This window comes from Gorilla gorilla, chromosome 23 (assembly GCF_029281585.2).
Source record: "Gorilla gorilla gorilla isolate KB3781 chromosome 23, NHGRI_mGorGor1-v2.1_pri, whole genome shotgun sequence".
Taxonomy (NCBI): domain Eukaryota; kingdom Metazoa; phylum Chordata; class Mammalia; order Primates; family Hominidae; genus Gorilla; species Gorilla gorilla.
Genome location: NC_086018.1, coordinates 41,797,508 through 41,811,478, shown reverse-complemented (window position 1 = coordinate 41,811,478; position 13,971 = coordinate 41,797,508). Strand labels below are relative to the sequence as shown.

General features: G+C 42.0%; 1 protein-coding gene across 11 annotated transcripts in view; it reads left to right on the top strand.

Annotated features, from left to right (window-relative positions):
• Window positions 1-471: 471 nt before the first annotated feature.
• EFCAB6 (EF-hand calcium binding domain 6) overlaps window positions 472-13,971 on the top strand; it is a 291,734-nt gene continuing 278,234 nt past the window's right edge. For 3 of the 11 annotated variants that reach the window (XM_055374819.1, XM_055374816.2, XM_055374814.2), the window contains exons 1-2: window positions 497-655; window positions 3,676-3,812. The gene's annotated coding sequence lies outside the window, so the exon portion shown is untranslated. Of the gene's footprint in view, window positions 656-3,675; window positions 3,813-13,971 lie in introns of all 11 variants that reach the window. The other 8 variants (XM_063704725.1, XM_063704726.1, XM_063704724.1 and 5 more) reach the window with 6 other exon arrangements.

The following is a 13,971-nucleotide window of genomic DNA, read 5'->3' as shown; positions in this document are numbered from 1 at the left end:
GCGGAGGCTGAGGTTACAGCCTGGGCAAAGCAGGCCAGCTCCCGTCCTCACGGGCTGTCTCCTCGAGCAGACAAGCGGACCCAGTGAGACTCGCTACCTGGTGGCACAATGCGAGTCCCCATGACTGCTCACCCTAACGAAGGCGCAGGATGCGGTAGGGGCTTTGCGGACCTCACTGAAGCCAATCCTGACCACAAGCCCCAGTGGGCACGCTTAGCCTTTTACAGATGCAGAGTCTGCTTCTCAGAGCAGGGGGCTGACTTCCCCCGGCTACACGGCCCTATGCAGTTCGGTGGGACCGGGCCGACCGCCCAGCTCGCGCTAAAGCCCACGTAACAGAAACCCGCTCCCATGACACGGGTCGCCAGGGTTCCCGCTCCCCACAGAACGGGACTTCCGGCGGAAATTTCTTCCGGGAGCTGAGCCGCGGAACCGACCTGGCCCCGCCCCCTTCTCGTTTATCTCCAATTGACCAATCACAGCTCCGCTTCTTGCCAGGCGCGTAGGCTCATTCTTTAGTCAGCGACTGCGGTCGTCTCTCGGGCAACAGCGTCCTAGAGACGCCGAATGGGCAGCCCCTCTGAGACCCCGCGGCTTGGGGTCCGCGCACGCGGGTGCCGGCCCAGCTAGGCGGAGAATCGAGGAGGGGTCCCCGGTAAGGCTGTATTCGGGGTGGCCACGCGCGTGCGACAGGCCGAGGAGGGGCCGGGCGGGCGGGCAGCTCCGTGGGTCTCACTGCCCTGAGAAGGCCGGCGCTGCTGCCCACCCCCAGGGACGAAGGGGTGGTGATTCGTTTATTCACCCAGCAGGTGTTCATGGCGCGTCTGCTTGTGCCAGGCATGTTGTAGGCCCTGGGGCCCTGTGGGGAACAGTAGGGCCCCTGTTCCCGTAGCTTACCTGATACGTGGAGAAGAACGATAAACAACGCTGACGGTGGTGACGTCTTCCTCCCTGCCTCTCTGTGTGAATCAGCTGGGAAATGTGTGTGGAAACGCCCTAAATCTCTCCAGTTTACAACGTGTCTCATGCCCCTGATTTCATTTGTGCCCACAGCAGTCTTGCGAATGTCATGATTGACTCCCTCCTGTAGACAGACGAGGACTTGAAACCTGTGGGGTGAAGGGGCTTTTCCAAAGTCACACAACTATCATAGGAAGTTTCTGAGCCAGAATTCAAACTCATTTCTGTCTCACGGCAAAATCTCTGCTCTTTTACACTCTTCTCCCACAGCCTGCACATAATTACCCCTGCCTCCCTCAGAAATTTTGTTTGGAAGCACTTTGTGAGGTATACATCTGTATAGGGCTTACTTGAAGGTTGTCCAAATCACCCCTCTCTCTACTCCCTTCCTTTCTCTCCAAATCTTTGCCTTTCAGGATGCCTTGCCCCTGTTAAGAGGACTCTTTTCTTTTCTTTTCTTTTCTCCCTCCCCTCCCCTCCCTTCCCTTCCCCTTTCTTTCCTTCCTCCCCTCCTCTCTCCTCCCCTCCCCTTCCCCTCCACTCCCCTCCCCTTCCCTCCTCTCCCCTCTCCTTTTCTTTCCTGATGGAGTCTTCCTCTGTCACCCAGGCTGGAGTGCAGCGATCCCAGCTCACTGCAACCTCCGCCTCCCGGGTTCAAGCGATTCTCGTGCCTCGGTGTCCCAAGTAGCTGGGATTACAGGCGCCTGCCACCACGCCCAGCTAATTTTTGTATTTTTAGTGCAGACGGGATTTCACCATGTTGGCCAGGTTGGTTTCAAACTCCTGACCTCAAGTGATCCGCCCGCCTTGGCCTAATTTAATATGTGTTCCTAAATGGGTGGCCTTAACAGAAATGCTGTAAATCAATTCTACTTTCATACACTACAGTTCATGTCTTTTATCCATTGCCTTCAATTCAGCAAACGTTTACTTGGCTAAGTTCTGGGGATATGAAAGTGAGTCAGAAATGGCCCCTTTGATTATATGTGAAGATATTTGCCTCCTATCCAGTCTTATTGCAAGATCCTTTGAGGATGAGGATTTTATTTTAATTATCTGTGCTTTCCCTTTTTCCTCTATGCTTATTTTAATGCTTGGTTCATGATAGGTGATCATAGATATTTATCAAGAAGTGCTTACCTGAGACTGCAAATTTCGCTCTCCAGGGAAAAACTGCCCGGTTCCAGCTATCTACTTCTTCCCCTTGTACAGAGATCTCTATAGCACCCATGCTCTGATCTCTGCAGCTGACTGGCACCTGGAGACAGAACCACCTCCATGATGATGTTTAGTAGCCTGGTGCCTGCCCAGATCAGGAATCTGGTGAGAGGCCACTGGTTCTTAACAAGGCAGTTGTTAACAACTGAGACAGGTTTGAGAAAACTGTGAATAGAGATAACATGAATATGATACCCTTTCAGTACTAAAAGCTTCATTTTCTACTTTTGGTTTTGATCTTTCACTGCTATTTTGTTTACTTTGTTTCAGGTACCATTTGTTACTTTTTCTTTCCATCTATTTGTCCACAGTTTTACTACTTCTATTTCTACTACAGCAACTACTAATACTACTACTGGCTAATACTAATTGAACACTTACTATGTGCCAAGCACAATTTGGTCCCTCATACTTTTTAAATTTAGTCCTCACAAGTTGGTTATGAAAAAGTACAAGTTGGGTGTGGTGGCTTATGCCTGTAATCCTACCACTTTGGGAGGCTGAGGCAGGAGGATCGCTTGAGGCCAGGAGTTTGAGACCAGCCCAGGCAACAAAGTGAGACCCCCATATCTATGGTGGCATGTGCCTGTACTTCCAGCTACTCAGGAGGCCGAGATGGGAGGATCACTTGAACCCAGGAGTTTTAGGTTGCAGTGAGCCATGATAATGCCACTGCACTCCAGCCTGGGCGACAGAATGAGACCCTGTCTCAAAAAACAAAAGAGGCTGGGCGCGGTGGCTCATGCCTGTAATCCCAGCACTTTGGGAGGCCGAGGCGGTTGGATCACCTGAGGTCAGGAGTTCGAGACCAGTCTGGCCAACGTGGTGAGACCCCATCTCTACTAATACAAAACATTAGCCAGGCATGGTGGCAGGCACCTGTAATCCCAGCTACTCCAGAAGCTGAGGCAGGAGAATCTCTTGAACCTGGGAAGTGGAGGTTGCAGTGAGCCGAGGTCACACCATTGCACTCCAGCCTAGGCAACAAGAGTAAAACTCCATCTCAAAACAGACAAAACCAAAACCAAACAAAAAAACAAAACAAAAGGCAGCAGGGACACAGAGAGGTTAAGGGACTTAACAAAGCTGATAAATGGTAGTGAGTATGGCTCCAACTCCAGGACTGCCTGATAATAACCTGTGTTCTTGATGAGTACGCTATCACTCTCAAATATTTATATACTCTACAAGTCCTGCCAAGGCTTTGAGATGACTTGTAAGAATAACTACAATGTGATAAAATAGAAACATGTAAATCAGAATCATTAAAAATACAGACAGAATAGGAAGGTATCAGAAAGAAGGAATACGCAGATCATCTATAACGGTTAATAAAGTTGGGCTGGAAATTTAGCTGGGAGCTTCTTGTCAACTCATGGAAAAATAAAAGTAAAAAAATAGAAGGTAATAAAATTTATTTTTTTTCCAGGGAAATAAGGCCTTTTGATTCATCTGGAAAAATAGGTCTAACCTGTTTCTAAAATAAATTTCTCACAGGGCTCATTGCAGAGGATTGGAAGGGCCTAGATTACTGCCCAATGACAAAAGTGTGGGCTTAATGTACTCACTCTTAAGGGAGAGAATGTGCACTTTAGCATTTGAACTGAATATTTGAAATTGAAGATTTCTGAATAGTAAGTTTTCAATAACACCTTCTGAATGTAGTTTTTCCCCTGGGACGTTGTAAATGGTGTTATCCTGCATCCTGGGTTGGTTTCAGTCATTTGTTTGCTCATTTACTTAGCAACTATTCATTGAGCATTTGCCATATGCCAACCCCTGCCTAAGCATTGGGGATCCGCAGGCAGTGGTCATCTCACTGCCTTGGCACTCCTGGTGTTTCCATCCTGCCAGTTCTTCCTGCTGGGTTTTTTTCTGGACTCACTTTTTGTTTTTTCTCTGTTATTTTATTCTGATATTCTGAGGTGACACCTATAACCGTATAGCTGTTTTGTTTTTTGTTTTTTGTTTTTTGTTTTTTTGCCCAATGCTCTGTCTGATTTATCTTTCTGTATATCCTTGGGACCTAAAAATAACAGCTACCAAATAGCTAAAGTTCACTGTGTGCCAGGCACTTCACGAATATCACCTGTGATCCATCTACACCTTTGGAGCAGTGGCATTTACCATTTTGGGGTCACCTGCCTTTTGAGAAGTGCTCTAGAAAAATCATCTCACACACAGTTTTGCATGTCAGTAAGTCTGTAGGGCTATAAAAGCACACACATGGACCGCGATTCCATGTTAAGAATACTTGCTTAAAGGAGAGATATTCCAGTTGTCCCTCAGTATCTGTGGGAGATTCGTTTCAGCACCCACTCGAAGATACCTAGATTCATGGATGTTCAAGTCCCTTGTATAAAATGGTGTAGTATTTGCATATAACCTACATAATCCTCCCATATGCTTTAAATTATCTCTAGATTACTTACAATACCTAATACAATGTAAATGCTATGGAAATCGTTATACCATATCATTGAGACAAGGAAAAAAGTCCATACATATTCAGTACAGACATCAACATCCATATTTTTCCTGAATATTTTCAATCCACTGTTGAATCCGTGGATGTGGAACCCATGGATATGGATGACAACTGTATCTCCCTTTTTCAAATGAGGAAACTGAGTCAGGAGGAGGTTAATTAACTTGCAAGTTCTTGTGGTAGATAGTGGAGCCAGTTTGACCTTATGCCTGCTTGACATCAAAGGTTTTGATTTTTCCACTGTCCAAGAATGTAGATGCTCAGTAAATGGCCAATGTGTATATGGAAGTGTGTGGAAGGCTATAAAGGGAACTTGATAGTTGATATGTCCCAAAATATAACAGTCCATTTGATATCAGTATAGACAAGACGATTTTTCTCAAGTGTTTGGATTTAACTGCCAAAACCTTTTGTGTTGCTTACAATTTTTTCCAATTTAGTCGAGTGATAATTTCCACACCCCCCCTCCATGATACAGTTCCAGGAATTTTTGCTTCTGGTGCCATTTCTATTTGGCTGTGCACACTTTTTACTCTTGTGTTGAATTATGTTTTCTCTGGATGCCAAGGCAGATGGATGGCACTTTTGTTATGATTCTGATATAAATAGCACGTGTTTAAAACTGGACATCAGTACTTCTCTGGCAAATAAACAAATATATCAGTGAGATAGCCTTCTAATTGTGTTTTTCCCATTGGTTAAGAAGTGTATTTGATGGTCTGTGACTTGATGCTTATTTTGGGGGTATTAGTTTTTATGATCCTTGCCAATTTCTACCTCACCAAGTTCTGAAGTAATCACATTCATTAATGTCTCAAAATTCTCTTTATTTTGAAAACCTCAGCTGAGGATGGTGTAAAGTCAGGGGTGAGCTACAGAACTCCTCACAGTGCCTTGGTCATACTCAGAACCTTGTTTAGCTTTCAAAATCAAGGGTAAAATTAGCCTAAGCTTCTATCCCTTGCAGTCATAGTGTTGGTAACTGCGGTCCATCAAGAGCAAAGTTTAATGGGGTGCTTACTGCATGCTATGCCATGTTGAGTGTAAAAAGGTAAGTGGAGTCCACTGGAGGGACTTGTTGTCTAGCAGGGGCCAACATAAAGGTCTGGAAGCAGAGAATCAAAGTGAAAATTGAGGTAGGACTAGAGGAACAGATGGGAGAATATTATAACTTTTACTTCATATTTTACCCACCACATCTGCAGCCCCACAGCAAAGTGATGGAATTACAAGTGGCTTTTATCTTTTGGTTCTTTTCTTTATTAAATGAAACAATTAGCAAAGCACACCTATAAGACTTAAATTCTTTGTAAAGGCATGATTAATTTTGTTTAAGGACAATAGGAAAGTCTCCTGAAGGAAGGGGATATACCCTCAGTTTTGAAAGATTAATTGAAGTGTGCCAGGTGCAAAAGAATGAAGGAAATTCTAGCACAGGCATGAACCAAAGCTCAGAAGTGAGGAACTACGTGGTGTGTTGGGAGCACTGGGTAAGAACGTAGCATGCCTGGAGGTAATGGCGTCTGGAAGGATCACCTGAAGCCAGGTGGTTAATTATATGAATGACCTTCTACCCCACAATTAAGAGTTTGAATTTCAGGCCTGGTGTGGTGGCTCATACCTGTAATCCCAACACTTCGGGAGGCTGAGGTGGGAGGATCACTTGAGCCCAGAAGTTCGAGACCAGCCTGGGTAACATGGTGAAACCCTGCCTCTACAAAAATTAGGCAGATGTGGTGGCATGCACCTGCAGTCCCAGTTATTCAGGAGGCTGAGGCTAAGGTGCAAGGATCACTTGAGCCCTGAAGGTGAAGCTGCAGTGAGCCAAGATTACACCACTGCATTCCAGCCTGAGACCTCCTCTCAAACAAACAAACAAAAAAATTGAATTTCAGTCTTTATGCCCTGGAGAAGCATTGCTTCTTCTCTTTTTTCCCTTCCCTTCTCCTCCCCTCCCCTCCCCTCTCCTCTCCTCTCTTTTCTTTTGAGATAGTCTCACTCGATCACCCAGGCTGGAGTGCAGTGGTATGATCTCGGCTCACTGCAACCCTCACCTCCTGGGTTCAAGCGATTCTTGTACCTTAGCCTCCCGAGTAGCTGGGATTACAGGCACTCACCACCACGCCCAGCTAAGTTTTTGTATTTTTAGTAGAGTCAGGATTTTGTCATGTTGGCCAGGCTAGTCTTGAACTCCTGGCCTCAAGTGACCTGCCCACCTCGGCCTCCAAAAATGTTGGGATTACAGGCATGAGCCACTGCTCCCAGCCCTATTTTTCTTTCTTAAAAGAAATTTTATTTATTTTTATTGATGCATAATCCATGTACATAGTTCCAGGGTACATGTGATAATTTAATACATTCATATAATTTGTAAAGATCAAATCAGTATACTTGGGATATCCATCACCTGAGATATTTGTCTTTTCTTTATGTTAGAACCATTCAAATTCTTCTTTTCTAGCTATTTTGAAATGTACAATAGGTTATTGTAATCTATAGTCACCTTACTGATCTGTCTAACACTAGGTGTTATTTCTTCTATCAGACCATATATTTGTACCCATTAATCAACCTCTCTTCATCCTCTCCTCCCCTCTACCTTTCCTGGCCTGTGTTAACCACCAATTTACTCTATCTTTGTGAAATCCACTTTTTGAGCTCCTCCATATGAGTGAGAACATGCAACATTCTTCTTTTTGGTGCTTGGCTTATCTCATTTTTTAATCAGAATGTCACATAAGGACTTCCAGTTCTATCCATGTTGCTACAAATGGCAGAATTTTATTCTTTTTATGGCTGGATAATATTCCATTGGGTATGTGTATCACATCGCACTGAATCTGTAAATTGCTTTAGGTAGTATTGCCATTTTAACAATATTAATTCTTTCAATCCATGAGCATGAAATGCCTTTCTGTTTTTTGGTGTCCTCTTCAATTTCTTTCATCGGTGTTTTATAGTTTTCCTTGTATCAATCTTTCATTTCATTGGTTAAATTGATTCTTAGGTATTTTATATTCTCTATAGCTATTGTAAATGGGTTTGCTTCCTTGCTTTCTTTTTCAGTTTGTTTGCTGTTGGTATGTATAAATGCCACCAATTTTTGAATGTTGACTTTGCATTCTGCAACTTTACTGAACTTATCAGTTCTAACAGGTTTTTGGTGGAGTGTTTGGTTTTTTTCTAAATATAAGATCATGTCATCTGTGAACAAGGCTAATTTGACTTCTTCTCTTCCAACTTGGGTCTTCTCTCTTTTTTTCTTAGTCTAACCAAAGGTTTGTTGACTTTATCTTTTCAAAAAACCAAATCATGTTTCATTGATTCTCTGTATTTTTTTCTTGTCTCAATTGTGTTTATTTATCCTCTGATTTTTTTTTTTTTTGAGACAGGGCTCTGTTGCCCAGGCTGAAGTGCAGTAGCAGGATCATAGCTCACTGCAGCCTCAAACTGCTGAGCTCAAGCAATCCTGCCTCAGCTTCCTAAGTAGCTAGGACTACAGGTGTGTGCCACCACCATTCCCAGCTAATTTTTTAAAAAAATTTTTTGTAGAAATGGGATCTTGCCATATTGCCCAGGCTGGTTTTGAACTCCTGGCCTCAAGCAATCCTCCACCTCAGCCTCCCAAAGTGCTGGGATTACAGGTGTGAGCCACCGTGTCCAGTCACTGATCTTTATAATATCTTTCCTTCTACTACTTTTGGGTTTGCTTTGTTCTTGCTTTTCTAGCTCTTTGAAATGCATCATTAGGTTGTTTTTTTGAAGTCTTTCTATTTTTTTTGACATAGACATTTATTATTATAAACTTCCTTCTTAGTACTGCTTTTGCTGTAGCCCATAGACTTTGGTGTGTTGGATTTTCATTTCATTTATTTCAAGAAATTTAAAAATGTCCTTCTTAATTTCTTCATTGATTCATCGGTCATTCAGGAGTGTGTTGTTTAATTTCCATGTGTTTGTGAGTTTCTGAGGTTCCTTTTGTTATTGATTTATAGTTTTATTCCATTGTGATCATAAAAGATACTTGCTATGATTTCTACTTTTTTGAATTTGTTGAGACTTGTTTTGTGGCCTAAGATGTGGTCTATTCTGGAGAATATTCCATGTGCTGATGAAAAGAATATGTATTCTAGCTGGATACAGTGGTGCGTGTCTATAATCCTAGATACTTGGGAGGCTGAGGGGAAGATCACTTGAGCCCAGGAGTTTTGAGTCCAATCTGGGCAATACAGCAAGACCCCGTCTCTAAAGAAAGAAAAAGGAAATGAAATGTGTATTCTGAAGCAGTGGGTGAAATGTTCTGTAAATATCAGTTAGCCCTATTAGGTCTAGTCTGTAGTTTAATGGCAGTGTTTCTTTGTTGACTTTCTATGTGGATGATCTATTCATTACCGAGAGTGAAGCGTTTTGAAGTATCCTAATATTATTGTATTGCAATCTGTCTCTCCTTTTAGATCTAGTAATGTTTAACTTCAGGTCTTTGTGAGCTCTGGCATGGTGTGCATATATATTTATAATTGTTATATCCTCTTGCTGAATTGATCCCTTTATCATTATATAGTGACCTTCTTTTTCTTTTTTGATAGGTTTTGATTTTTTTCCCAAGCCAAACTATACCCAGCTTTATTAAAGATACTTTCCATAACCAATCACGGTATTTCAGCAGGACATGGGCAGACAATCATTAACAGTATTTAACAACTTTCAAACTCCCTTCTTCAACGGACTACCAAAAATCAGAAAGCCCCTATCAAACCCTATGAAGTTTTCATTTGATGCTCTGAACAGGGAAAGTTTAGAGTGAGGGTTGAACAACTTTTCATGAGCCAAGCATGACTTTCAGGAAGTGAAATGAAAATGGGAGAATTTGTCTAAAGATCCACAACCCAGAAAGAGAACCGCTGCTCTTTTGAGGGGCACCATCTCAGTGGTTTCACTGGAAAGTCCAGATTGCCTGACACGCTGATAATCAATTATTGAGGGTCAGGTCCCAACAGGTATCTCGGTTTAAGGGAGTTAAGTGTATGCTGAAGGTGGAAAGAGAAAAGAGGACATAAAAATAAATTTGTTTTCCCCTCCTTAAGGCTTTCATGCTAAAGTGGCTATGTGTGTCAAAGCCAGGAAATCCCTCCTTGTGGGAGCCAAGAGGAAGTCTCTCAAAACTAGAAGAGAAAGGTGTTTTTTCCACATCAGTCTAGTTTTGAAGACATTCTATTAGTGACATAGGCTCCTTCCCCAAAAGACAACAATGAAGTGTTCTGTGTGCTAACAATATAGCTTCTGCATTTTTATAAAACTTGATTAAAAATAGTATTTCAAACTGTACAGTCATCAGAGGTACACAGTTATTAAAAATGCACACACTTCACTTGGCATCTCCAACACATTCAGCTTTCTGTGCCCGGTCTGTTTTGGCATCTCCATGTTGTGCAGGGTTATTCTCCTCCTTGCCAATATCAGCTTTTCCCTTTTTCCCTTTGTGTACCTTCTCTCTCTTCTTTGTAGGGGCCCTTTTAGGCTTGGGCTCTGGCTTTGGAGGAGCAGGTTTAGCAGACAAGCTTGCAGATCTCTGTGATTTGTCCTTCATCTTGGTTTTATCTTTTTTTTTTTTTTTTTTTTGAGATAGAGTCTTGCTCTGTCACCCAGGTTGGAGTGCAGTGGCATGATCTAGGCTCACTGCAACCTCTGCCTCCTGGGTTCAAGCGATTCTCCTGCTTCAGCCTCCCTGAGTAGCTGGGATTACAGGCACTCCCCACAATGCCTGGCTAATTTTTCATAGTTTTAGTAGAGATAGGGTTTCGCCATGTTGGTCAGGCTGGTCTTGAACTCCTGACCTCAGGTGATCCACCCGCCTTGGCCTCCAAAGTGCTGGGATTACAGGTGTGAGCCACCCAGCTGGTTTTATCTTCTTTCATGTCCTATTCAACCTTTCTCTTGGGCATGGTGATGATGGCAGTGGGATGTCGGTGCTGGTTGCAGGATGTAGCAGCACACAGCCTCTTGTCAGTTCAGGGGACATCTCACCTCTTTTTCACACTGCTTGATAATCTTTGATTTGTAGTCTATTTTATCTGATACAAGTAAAGCTATTCCTGCTCTTATTTTGGTTTTCATTTGCATGGAATATCCTTTCCATCCCTTCACTTTCAGTCTATATGAGTCTTTATAGGTGAAGTGGGTTTCTTATAGGCAGCATATTGTTGGGTGTTGTTTCTTAATCCATTCAGCCACTCTATGCTTTTTAATTGGAGAACCGAGTCAATGAACATTCAGTGTTATTGTTGATGAGTAAGAACTTACTGTTGCCATTTTGTTGCTTTTTTCTGTTTGTTTTAAGTCATCCCTTCCTTCCTTTCTTACTGTCTTCCCTTGTGGTGATTTTCTCTGGTAGTATGTTTTAATCCATTGCTTCTTAGGTTTTTGCATTATAGTTACCATGAGGCTTACAGAAACATCTTATAGATATAACAAATTACTTTAAAAAGATGACAGCTCATCTTAGGTCAGAAAAAAGAATATAAACAAGAAATGAAAAAACTCTACACTAATTCTATCTGTTCCACATTTTGACTTTTAATTGTCTCAATTTACATACTTTTATATTACCTATCTCAACAGGTTGTAGTAGCTATTATTGTTTTTAAGAGATTTCTCTTTTGGGCTTCATGCTAGAGTTACGAGTAGATTGCACACCACAATTCCAGTATTAGAGTATCCCGGGTTTGTCTGTGTACTTAATTTTACCAGCATGTTTTATATCTTTTGTTTTTTTTCTGAATGTTAGTGTTTTCTTTCTTTCAGATTGAATTCCTTTGGCATTTCTTGTAAGACAGGTCTGGTGGTGGTGAATTCTCTCAACTTTTGTTTGTCTGGGAAAGACTTTATCTGTTCTTCATATTTGAAAGATAACTTTGCTGGATATAATATTCTTGGATGACAGTGTTTTTTCTTTTCTTTTAGAACTTTGAAAATTTGTTCCCTTCCCTCCTGGCTATATGATTTCTGTTAAGAAGTCTGTTGCCAGATGAATGGGAGCTCCTTTATATGTTATTTGTTTTTTTTCCTCTTGCCGTTTTTAGGATTCTCTCTAGTTCTTGGAGTTTATTATATGCCTTGGAATAGTCTTATTTGGGTCAAATCTGTTTGTTGTTCTCTGACCTTCGTGTACCTGGATATTTATATCTTTCTCAAGTCTTGGAAGGTTTTCTGTTATTATTTATTTGAATAAGCTTTGTACCCCTTGCTCTTGCTCAATTCCTTTGAATACTAATAATTTTTAAAAATCTCATCTTTTGAGGAAATTTTCTGTATCTTATAGGTGATCTTCATTGCTTTTCATTCCTTTTTTTCATTTGTCTCCTCTGAGTGTATTTTCAAATAGCCTGTCTTCAAGTTAACTGCTTCTTTCCTTTTCTTGATCCATTCTGCTGTTGGTAGCCGTTAATGAATTTTTCAGTTCAGCAAATGTATTTCTCAGTTCCAAGATTTCCACTTGATTTTTAAAAAAATTATCTCAATCTCTGCTAAATTTCTCTGATAAAGTTCTGAATCGATTTTCTGTGTTATCTTGGTAATCACAGAGTTTCCTTAAAATTGCTATTTTGAATTCTTGGATAGACAGCTCAAATATCACTGTTTCATTAGGATCAGTTACTGATTCCTTGGTTTGTTTGCTTGGGGAAATCATGATTCTCTGTTTGCTGCTGTCTTTTTTGTGGATGTACATCTGTGTTTTTGCATTGAAGTTATCTATTCCAGTCTTCTCTGGACTTTTTGCTTGTTTTCATTGGATATATTTTCTTAGAGGTTCTTTACTGCTAGGTTGCTGCCTCCTTTTCCGCTGTAGTTGTTGGTACCTTGAGCTCAGGTTCACCTTGACTCTAGTAACTGCTTGGAATGCTGACCTTCCTGAATAGGGGAGGTCCCAAAGGGGATGTCCCAGCAGCGTGGGAAGGTTGGGTAGGGTTTGTGTCCAGGCGACCAGTAGGACAAACCTCCTACAGCATGTGACTGCTGAAAATACACTCTGATTTGTTGTCTCCTTTTGTTGAGTCATAGAGCAGTGTTTCAAGAGCTGGAGATGGTAGTCCCACCTCCCCCTCTTTACCTCTGTCTGTCCTCAGGGATGTTTCTCCCTTCAGGCACTTGTGATGGATTAAGGCAGGGATAGGTCTCCTGCCAGCGAACCCAAGATGGTGGAGAAGCTGGTTGTCCACCTCAATCTCACTTTTCCCAGTGTAGAAACAGTGAATTGGGGGAAAATTTCTTGCATGTTTGGTGCCAGGCAGAATGGGGGGAGGGGCGTTGTGGATGTGGAAGTTGAATTCTTTTACTGTCCCCTCATAGCTGTGGCCCCAAGATCTGTTTCATCTTCATATGAGAGTTCTGGGATATTCCTGATGATAATGTCGGCACTGTATATTTACTTTGGTTTTCAGGTGAGAGTGAAGCCAGCTTGCTTCTATGCTGCCATTTTGGAACCAGACTATTGCATGTTTTTAAAAAACTTTATTTTGAAATAATTTTAGATTCACATAAAAGTTATAAAATTAGTACTGTGTTCCTGTGTACTTCCAACATCTCCCAGTGATAATATCTTACAGAATAACTGTAATTATTGAAACTGGGAAATTGACACTGGTACAACATCAATTTAACTAAAGTCAATATTAACTAAAGACTTCATTCACATTTCACTAGTTTTTAACAGTGTGCATATCTTTTTCCTTGGTGAATAATCCTATGAAATTTTAACACATGTATAATTTGATATTGTACATGTTTGTGTGTGTGTGTGTGTGTGTGTGTGTGTGTAGACAGATTCTCATTCTGTTACCCAGGCTGGAGTGCAGCAGTGTGATCATAGCTCACTGCAACCTTGAACTCCTGGGCTCGAGTGATCCTCCCATCTCAGCCTCCTGAGCAGCTGGGACTACAGGCACACCACCCTACCTGGCTGATTAAAATTTTTTTTTTTTTTTGTAAAGACGAGGTCTCACTATGTTGCCCATGCTAGTCTTGAACTTTTGGCCTCAAGCAATCGATCCTCCAGCCTTGGCCTCCCAAAGTGCTGGGGTTACAGGTGTGAGCCACTGCTCCCAGCTGCATTGTGTATTTTTATCAAGGGAGTACCATAATTATGCCTGTGCTGTAGAAAGGTAAATCCTGCAACAGAGGAGGATGAATCAGAGGTGAAGTTGGAGACCCAGAAGTGATCGGAGGCTGTTTCTGTAATCTCAAGAGTGCACATGAACTGGACAGTGACCTCAGGGATGCAGAGAGGCAGAAGATAGACTTAAGAGGTG